The 9,792-nt window shown below is 52.4% G+C and overlaps 2 long non-coding RNA genes across 2 annotated transcripts; one reads left to right on the top strand and one right to left on the bottom strand.

The window, feature by feature from the left end:
• Positions 1-7,782: 7,782 nt before the first annotated feature.
• On the top strand, positions 7,783-8,701 carry LOC131214119 (uncharacterized). The gene is made up of 3 exons (XR_009157002.1): positions 7,783-7,859; positions 7,935-8,097; positions 8,179-8,701. It is a non-coding gene; the product is annotated as an uncharacterized LOC131214119 (long non-coding RNA).
• Positions 8,456-9,610, bottom strand: LOC131214118 (uncharacterized). The gene is made up of 4 exons (XR_009157001.1): positions 9,484-9,610; positions 9,337-9,420; positions 8,894-9,267; positions 8,456-8,824 (listed from the first exon to the last, which is right to left on the bottom strand). It is a non-coding gene; the product is annotated as an uncharacterized LOC131214118 (long non-coding RNA).
• Between the last annotated feature and the right edge of the window lie 182 nt (positions 9,611-9,792).

The raw sequence follows: 9,792 nt of genomic DNA, 5'->3' as shown, positions 1-9,792 counted from the left end.
CCTAGCTAGCCTAACGCAGCGACTGGCGAAGACGAGGACACAAAACCGGTAACCAGACAATAAAAGGACGCGAGATCAAGGAAACTACGACATTGACGAATAGACATGTTATGGTCAATCTGAGACGAGCAAAGGTTATACGTACGACACATAGACAAAAAGGGTCGTTGTGATCCGCAACAGTAAGTCGTGGGGCAGCTCTGATCTCCATGTCATGCCGACGTCTTAAGTGACGAGCAGGAACAGATAGATCTAACTTGGCAAGGAGTTGCGGTGCGTCAATATCAGCCGACAAAAGATTAAAAACAAACATAACCTGAGCCGGCTGTCTCCTATGCTCAAGTGTCCTCAGACCGAGGAGCAGACAACGCGTGTTGTAATTAGGCACGTTGTCGTTGGCATACCAACCCAGCCTGCGCACGGCTGCTCGAGTAAACTTACATTGTATGGACTCAATGCGATCGCGCCAACACTGATGATAGGGGTGCCACACATAACTTTAAGACAGGTCACACCACGAAACTCAGACGACAAACGTAAAACGAAGCCCAAAATGCGGTTGGCGCGACAGATCAAATCGGCATAGTGAGCAGACAGACTTAACCTCGCATCTAACATAACACCTAAATCACGAATCACGTCAACTCGTGGAACAACTGCTGAGTCAATGGTATAGTTAAATAAAACTGGGACAGAACGCTTAGAAAATGAGATGACATGACACTTGCCGACATTGAAGGACATGCCGTTGCAAACACACCAAGATACGAGACGATCAAGCATAGTCTGCAGTACCAGACAATCAGACAGAGCACTATCGGGCAAGAACAATTTGAGATCGTCAGCATACATTAGATGACTCTGGAGGAAGTTGTAAAGAAAGACCGTTAATAAATAATAAAAATAAGAGCGGTCCCAGATTACTACCTTGAGGAACTCCAGATACATTAGTGAACACAGAAAACAAGGATCGTTCAACTCTGACACGAATGGCGCGGTTAGATAGGTACAAATCGAACCAGCGCACAAGCAACGAATCGTGTTCGCGGATTGTGTTACGGATACGATATTATTGTGTTCGCGGATTGTTTCAACAGATTTTGACAGTTATAAAAATAACAACTGAGAAACAATCAAAAGATTCAAAGGTTCGCGAGAATGAGAGAGAGAGAGACTGTCAAATCGCCAAACTAATCGCAAGAGAGAGACTCGCGAGAACATGCGAAACCCAGTGAACAATTTTGAGAGCCGGAGGCTGCCCCTCTGCCTGCGACGCGGCGGAGGAAGGCTGAGACGAGTGAGATCGAACACCCTTCTGCCTGCGACGAGCCGGGGGAGGGTGATCTCGCAGCGCACGAAGTGAGCATGAGACGCGTTCGATGGTTGCCGGGGAAAAAGCGGAAAAAATCCCCGTGAGTTTGCAGCTGGAAGACGAACGGTGGAGAGAAAGAAAAAGGAATAGTAATAACAGAGATAGCGAGATCGGGGCAAAGTCCCGAAGTTCCGAGGGTCCGACAGTCTCTCTTTAAGTTTTGGTGTGGACTTAGGCGAATCGGGACGAAAACTCTGCCTCTGTTTTTTGTAAGTGCCAAGTGTAAAGTACCAAGTGCTTGTGCTTCTCTGTCGATCACGGGTGATCCTGATAGAAATAATCCAGGTAAGTTTATTGGACAGTATTCAGTGACAACCACATAATGTTGAAATGTTTTCGCTTTGCTCGTTTCAGATGTCCAACTAAACTGGGATGCAAAGGATTCGAATGCAAATGCAATGCAATGCATTTTACAACGCGTCTAAGGCGTCGAAGGCAGCTTCGCACCAAATTGTGAACCGCTAGTGAAGAGTGAAGAGTATACGCGTATCGAAAAAAGAGAGAGAAAATATACCGAAATGTACCGACCAAATACGAACTGTTTTATTTTGGTTAGGGGGAAGAAAGGAAGAAGAGAAAGAAGACGAAAAAAGCGACAGAACACACAGATGAGAGGCAGTAAGCCGCTCGGTGAGAGAATTCAATCCACTGCTCACTCCTTGGACCTAACCACTGCTCACAGCGATTCCCCCATATAAAGCTATATGGCAAAAAGTCTTCGAAATAGCGGATGAGAAGAGAATGAGCTGCGGAATTTGAAGTGAGAAGAGCGAAATTGTTCACTGGGCTGTGAATGAAACCAACAAGCTCGCGCGTGAAAGCCCTCCTCACGGGGATTTCTTCCGCTCTTTCCCCGGCAACCATCGAACGCGCCCTCATGCTCACTTCGTTCGCTGCGAGTTCGCCCTCCCTCGTCCTCGTCGCAGGCAGAGAGGCGTTCGATCTCACTCGTCTCAGCCTTCTTCCGCCGCGTCGCAGGCAGAGGGGCAGCCTCCGGCTCTCAAAATTGTTCACTGGGTCACTTTTGTCCACTGGGTAATGTTTTTGGCATTACAGATGAATGCCAAAACTGCTGCGCCTCTGTCAAAACGTTTACGGGTCGGTCGAGGCGTAAACTCGAGCGTAATTATTTTTTTCATACGCTTTGCTTACAAACAGAGGATAATTGAAGTTCTTATTTGCTGGTATAGCAACAAAATCGAAAAAAAAACGGAAAAAAAATCAGAAATCAATTTATTTCTCTTCTATTTCTATTTTTTCGAACCAAAAACACGAACCTAAACACGTTTCACATTTCATTTTTATATTTTTGCTGCCACACGAAGCGTAAACGGTTTGACATTACAAATAAATGTTACGTTAGCTTTTACGCTTCATGTGGCCCCCCAGAGTGACTTTTTTGTACGGGAGGCGTTAAAACTAGCGTGACTTGGGGGCTTTTTTTTAAATTTTCCCGATGCGGGAAAACAACCTGTTTCTCCCCCCCCGTGTTGATCCTGTGTGGCAAACAGGGGGGCAGGAATGCGATGTATCGCATTTTATTCAGATAATATATATACATAAATACATAAATAAAGCACATATTTGCAAATAGTTATACATTTAGTCACTTTCGCAAGTCGCGGATGTAGCCGTATAGACGGTTCCAGCTCCGCTACAAGGAGCTGTCAGTCGCTACTCCGCTCTTGCTCTGCACAGCCGGACAAGGAACGTACGGTTAACAAGTTAACAAACGGCGTCATTAACCACACGGTTAACGAGGTGTTTGTCGGATAAGTTGTGCAGAAGGCCAACTTATCTTATTGCTGCAGCAGGCGCCGCAGCAGCAGCCGCAGCCGCGGCCGCAGCCTCGGCCTCCAGTCGCTGTTCTTCTCGCCACGCCTGTTGAAGTTGCAGCGTTACGGCTCGGCAGGCTCGGGCGAAGCGCTGCCAGCACTCCGGGCTCCGCAGCATCTCGCTCGCCAGGTTATCCGGCGTGAGGGGGGTGCGGCCGTCGTCTGCCAGCATCTCCGCTCTCTCTCGCTGGAACCGCGGGCAGTAAAACATTGCGTGTTCCGCTGACTCCGCGGCACCAGGGCACCAGCTGCAGTCAGGGGATCGTGCGAACTTCTTTATGTGTAAGTACTCTCGGAAGAATCCGTGTCCCGAGAGCACTTGGGACATGTAGAAATCCACACGTCCATGTTTCCTGCTGACCCAGCGCGTGATGTCCGGGATGACTCGGTACGTCCAGCGTTGATACCGGCTAGCGTCTGGTTTTAGCCCCGCCGCCGCCCACTGCTCTTGCCACTGGCTGATAGTGCGCAAACGCTCCCTTTTGCGCAGGGCCGTCGCGTCTGGTGGTGGATGGGTGTCCTCCGTTTGCTGCCCAATCGCTGGCCATCGTCGCCCGATGCAGCGTTCGTCCTCCTGCAGCAGCAGTACGATGGGCACCATGCTGGCGAGGGCCGTGGCCACGCTGTAGGAAACACTGCGGAACGTGCTTGCCACCCCTTGCGCCAGCCTGCGCTGCACTCCATCCAGGAGTCGACAGTTGCTCTGTATCTCGAGGCCGGAACGCCGCTTTGCCCATAGCGGGGCTCCGTATCGGATCATTGACGTTACCGCACTCGCAATCAGCCTGCGTCTGTCACTCGTCGCTCCGGAACGATTCGGCATCAAGGCCCGAAGGACTCGAGTCACCTGGCTAGCCCGCTCTGCCACATACTCGATGTGCGGTCGCCAGCGCAGATGGTCGTGCAGCTGTATCCCTAGATACCGGATCGTCTGCTTCGATTGGCAAGCAACCCCGCCACCGACGTTGACGCTCGTGTGCTGCCGTCCCCCTTTGTGGCTGCTGATGACGAGGACCTCCGTTTTCTCTCGGGCAAGAGAGAGGGAGTTTGTCTCCAGCCAGCTCTGCACTACCCGCACGGCGTCCTCGGCGGCCTCTCTGGCTTTCTCCACGTTGACAGCCCGCACGATGAGCGCCAGGTCGTCCGCGAAGCCGACACTCCGCACACCCTCTGGAAGTGGCAGCGACAGGACACCGTCGTACATCACATTCCAGAGGGTCGGTCCAAGGATTGAGCCCTGCGGAACGCCTGCCGTGAGGTTGCGCGCCTCCAGCCCACGGTTGGTTCCATACAGCAGGGTACGACCGGTGAAGTAGCTGCCCAGCACACGCAGCAGCTCCGGGTGCACCTGTATCCGTTGGAGCGCAGCACCTATCGACGTCCAGTTGGCGCAGTTGAACGCGTTGCGCACGTCTAGCGACACTACCATGCAGATGCGTGGATCGGTGCGGTTTGTGCGGCCTTGGCGCATCGCGTCGGCTCCCTCCTCGACGATCATCCGGGCAGCGTCTAGGGTGCATCGCTGTTTGCGGAAGCCGTACTGTGTCCGAGAGAGATGCGGTCCGTCGCTGTCATCCTCTAGCCGGTCGTTCAGTCTGGTGAGCAGGATGCGCTCATAGACCTTCCCCAGGACGTTGAGCATGCACAGCGGCCTATGCGACGACGCCAGCCCCGCTGGCTTCCCCGGCTTCGGGATCAGCACCAGTTTCTGCTGCTTCCACTCCTCTGGGAAGGAGCCTGTTTCAAGGAGCCGTCCGAATAGGCTACAGAACACAGCAGGGTATGATCGCAGGGCAACGGTTGCGGCAGCGTTCGGGATGCCGTCGGGTCCAGGGGCCTTTCGGGGGCTGATGCTGCTGGCAATGGCCATCAGCTCTTCCTCCGTTACCCCGCGGATCGCCCCAGTAGCAGTCTCTGGTCGCGTTGTATCGGGCCAGTCCATCGGTGGCTGTTGTGGGAACAGCTCGTCCACAATGCGTCCCATCACTTCATAGTCGTCCTCTTGGCACAGGCGTCCGCCTGTGAGCCAGCCCACCGCTGTTCGGTAGGCGTTGCCCCAAGGGTCGTCCTCGACCGAATCCGCGAGTTCCCGGGCGCAACGCCGCTTGCTCTCCCGGATGGCGCTACCAAGCATGCGCTTCGTCTGCTTGTATTCGACGGCCCGGTAAGCACGATCGCTGGCGTCCCTCGTTTTTTGCAGGCGTCGTCGGGCGAGTCCACAGATGGTGCGCTTCTCAGCGATCTCCGACGTCCACCAGTAGACGTGGCGTCTATTCTGCCTCGGTCCTTGGGCACTGCGCGGCATGGTCTCATCACAGGCTCTCTCCAGCAGTCTCGTGACGGCGGCCACCGATGGTTCGACTTCGCCGAAGTTCAGTGCCCGCAGCGAGATCGTGAACACCTCCGGGTCGAACAGGTGCATCTTCCACCGGCGAGTGCAGTGCCGTGGTGTTGGCTGCGGTGCGGTTCGAGGGTGCGGGTCCCCGACGGTGTACATGATGGGCGAGTGGTCCGACATCAGTTCATCGTCCTCTATCACCTGCCAGTCGCCCGGGCCTGCGATGGCTGGGTTGGCGAATGCGACGTCGATCACCGATGGGCGTGCCACTGAGTTGCCTCGGAAGGTGGGCTCTTCTCCATGGTTGAGCAGAACGAGCCCTAGCTGTTCCATGGTCGCGAGGAGCTCTTCTCCCCTGGCGTTGGTCCTGGGACTGCCCCACTCGACGGCGGCAGCGTTAAAGTCTCCTCCTACGACGACACGAGGGTGGCTTTGCACTGCTAGGGCCAGCGCTTCCAGGTACCGCCTGAACGTCTCGATGTCCCACCGTGGAGGGGCGTAGCAGCTGGCGTACACTATGCCCCTGATCTCGGCAACAACAAGTCCCTCGGTGTTGCTGCAGAGTGGCTGTATGGGGTACCGGCCGCTGGAGTGGATGGCTACCGTCCTCTCGCCGTCGGCTACCCAAAAGTTGCTAGCGGTGGGCAACTGGTACAGTTCCGAGATGAGCACCACTTCTGCATCGCAGTGGGGGCCATTTTCCCTTGTCGACTGGGTCAGGAGTTGGTGGACCAGCCGACAGTGCCGCATATTCAGCTGCATTATGCGAGGCATTGCATGGCATTTCCCTCGCACACTGCCGCGCCCGTGTTGTGTGCGCCAGAGCACTCAACGCACTTAGGGGCTTCGGCCGTACAGCTACTTCGCCGGTGTTCCTTGCTGCCGCATCGCAGGCAGCAGTCGGAGCGGTCCGGTCCCGTGCATTTGCTGGGCCTGTGGCCCCTCCCGAGACAACGGTAGCAGCGTCTCTGGCTGGCCGGGACGGGGTCGGCCTCGCGAACTGCGCAACGGGTCATCCCGATGACCACTTTGTTCTTTGTCAGGGCAGCCACCACCTTGGCTGGGACCCTGACATTGGCCCTTTGCAGTCCATCGTACATGCGCCGGAGGCTGACATCCGTCGCGGGTATTGCGACACCCGCGACTTTGCCCAATGCCTCGGCTACCTCCTCATTGTCCGCGCACATGTCGATGCCCTTTATGCGGAGCACGGCCATGGCAGTGAGGACCTCTGGGGTGGCCCTCTCGCCAACGAGGTTGGCCACCGCGGTCTTCACGGCATCCGCGTTGGCGTCACTTTTGGCCGTGATCATGAGATGGTCTTTGCTCGACCGCCAAGCCCTTTCGGTCACTCCCATGATCACCGGTGTCTCCCGGACAAGCCGCATGACGTCCAGGTACGACATGCTGTCCTTGGGTACGACCCTTACGGCGTCTGCCTGCACTCGTTGCTGTTGCTGCTGTTGTTGTTGTCGCGGCTGCGGTTGTTGCTGCCGCTGTGTCGGCTGTTGGGGCCGGCTTTGCGGTTGCTGCCGTTGCAGCCACCTTCCTGGCCGCCGCTGCTGTCCTTGCTGCTGCCGCTCCTCCTCCTTTCTCCTTTTTCCGCCTTCTCAAGCTGGAGCTGTCGCTTGCTGCGCTTTTCTATCCACTGGTGAACCTGTGGCTGCTGCTTCGGTTTGCCGGTGCCGGGCTCCTCCAGTGCGCGTGCCGCTTCCAGCCGTTGCTGCGGCGTTATCGGCTTTGCGCTGTTGCCTTGTTGCTGTTGGTGACGAACTGGCGGATGCGCGGCAGGCAGTGTGCGCTGCTTCTGCGCCTCAGCGGTCAGCAGTTCCACTGTCCGTCGCAGTTCGCCTATCGTGCGCTGCATCGCTTCCCGTTCGGCCTCGTAGCGCGCGCATACTCCTTCTATTTGGGCCTTCACGTCGGCCTTAACGTACGCGAGGAGTGCCATCTCCTGCGCGTTAATCGGTTCAATGCATAAGGACGGCGTGGACTCCCTCCACGGCGGCCTTCTCTTGCACGGGGGGGATGCTGGCTCCAGCTCCTCGCCGGCAGTCAGCATCTCGTCTTCTTCATCCTCGTCTGCCGCTGCAGACATGCCCTTTTCCTGTATTTGTTTTTCACTTTTCACTTCGCGACCATGCGGTTCGGCTGTCAAAATGCTACTGTGACTTGGGGGCTACATCAGGCGTAACGTAATGTTTTTGACATTAACGATTAATGCCAAACTGCTGTGGCGCTGTCAAAACGTTTACGGCTCGCGCGAGGCGTAAACGCCTGTCAAAGTGTTATTTACAAACAGAGGACAACAGAGGTTTGTTTACAAATATAGCATGTGATGTTTTTGTGATTTTTTGGAATTTTAACTAAAAGTTTATCTCAATTTCAGTGAGAAAATGGATAACAAGAAAGAAAATAAAGCACCAAACCAAAAAGTGGTTAGTATTTCTGCGATAAATGCGTAAGTGAGCTTGGTGATCCGGAACGCTCCCTGATTCCCTGACGTTGCTCGAACTGTTCCGAAATTTTCAGCCACTCTTGTCTACTCGAAGGTAGCTGGAAATAAAATTATAAAAATATGTTAATTAGTATATAAATGCAATGAAAAAAATAAAAACATTTGCTTTTTTCAGACTGACTCAGCGCGACCAACACACTCGCAATGTGCATCAGCTACGGAATCGACGGTTCTGCATTCTTTATCACATGAAGAACAGAGTTTACAGAAGAGCTCTCCGGTCTCTGCCTCTCCTAACCGTGCTCCCACTCACTCTGTCGCATCAACATCCACAACGGGACAGGGTAGGCAACGTGTAGACTCTAACGATAACGGAATTGGGGCTACACTGCAGGCGCTGGTCGAAATTACCAATCGACACTTGCAGCGGTCTTCATCCATCAGAATGGGTAACGATGTAGCAAACTGGATGGATAAAATCAACAATCGATACTCAACATTGGCTTCCGTAAGACTGTACGATGCAATGTAAAGTATCGAAACGGAGATTAACGAACTCAGTGAAACAACGATGTAGGCAACGAGCAGTAGGCATAAGTTAATACAAGCAATAGGAGATCTATCGTTCCTTTATTCAAACCATTGGATTGTTTATTTTCGAATTAAGCAAGGCATTTCGCAATAAACACAAGATCACTAGCACCAATCACTTCCTTTGTGTTAACAACGTTTGAAGTTCTTACCTTTACGTAATCGTGCAGCGCTTCCGTTAATGCGTTACATACATCTGGCACGATGTTCCCGATTGTTTGTCTAGACAGCTGCGATATAGAAATAAAAGCTGAGTTTCATATCCTTCGCACATATTACAAGGAAAATGTATTTTTTACCCGAAACAAAAACTGCAAACTGGAATAGCTTTCTCCCGTTGCTAAGAAGCGTAGCGTTATGAGCAACCTTTCGCGAGCAGTTACGGCTCGCTGCATGTTTGTATCCATACGTTGTATCCTGTGGAGGACCAACGATTCCAAAAAGTTAAAATCAATCATTCTCATTCTGAGGAACCTAATGATTGTGTCGTTGATCTGCTCTTCTATTATGGCGTTGAGCAGAACGTTGCCGTCTTCTTCCCGACGAAAGAAGATTGGCCGCATCCACCATCTTCATCGAACCCGTCTCTGTTCATTCTGACGCCTCCGCACATAGTTGGCAACGATGAGCAAATGATGAATCCACTCCGCATCGTAGGCAATCGTTTCCATTTCTATAAACAATAAATTTTAAGTCAAATTCACTTTAAAACACTGTTCACTAACTACAGAACAGCACCAACCTGTAAAACGCAGCAAGACGAAAAGGAGAAAGTTCCACAATCGCAGTAACTGATACTTACAACTGAAACCAAACTTACTGATTCCTGTACAAAACAATGTATTTTGTATTAGCAGAGAATAAACCAGCATGATTCGAATGCACCAACCATTCTTTTCTTCGTGATCACTCTTTCACCTTTTTCACCTTTTTGAATAGCAATTATCCTGGATGTGCGGTCCTGGTGCCGAACGATTGGACTTTTTTTACTCTGCTCAGTCCCATATTGCTGGTACAGCAACATAATCTAAAACAACAGAATAAATTTTTCAGAAATCAATTTACCTCTTCGATTTTTATATCGCTGGACCAAAAACACGAATGTAAACACGTTTGACATTTCAGTGGACATTTGGCATTTCGTTCTTAAATTTTTGCTGCCACACGAAGCGTAAACTTTTTGACATTACAAATTAAT

The sequence above is a fragment of the Anopheles bellator genome (genome assembly GCF_943735745.2).
Source record: "Anopheles bellator chromosome X unlocalized genomic scaffold, idAnoBellAS_SP24_06.2 X_unloc_1, whole genome shotgun sequence".
Classification (NCBI taxonomy): domain Eukaryota; kingdom Metazoa; phylum Arthropoda; class Insecta; order Diptera; family Culicidae; genus Anopheles; species Anopheles bellator.
This window is presented reverse-complemented; position numbering and strand designations above follow the sequence as displayed.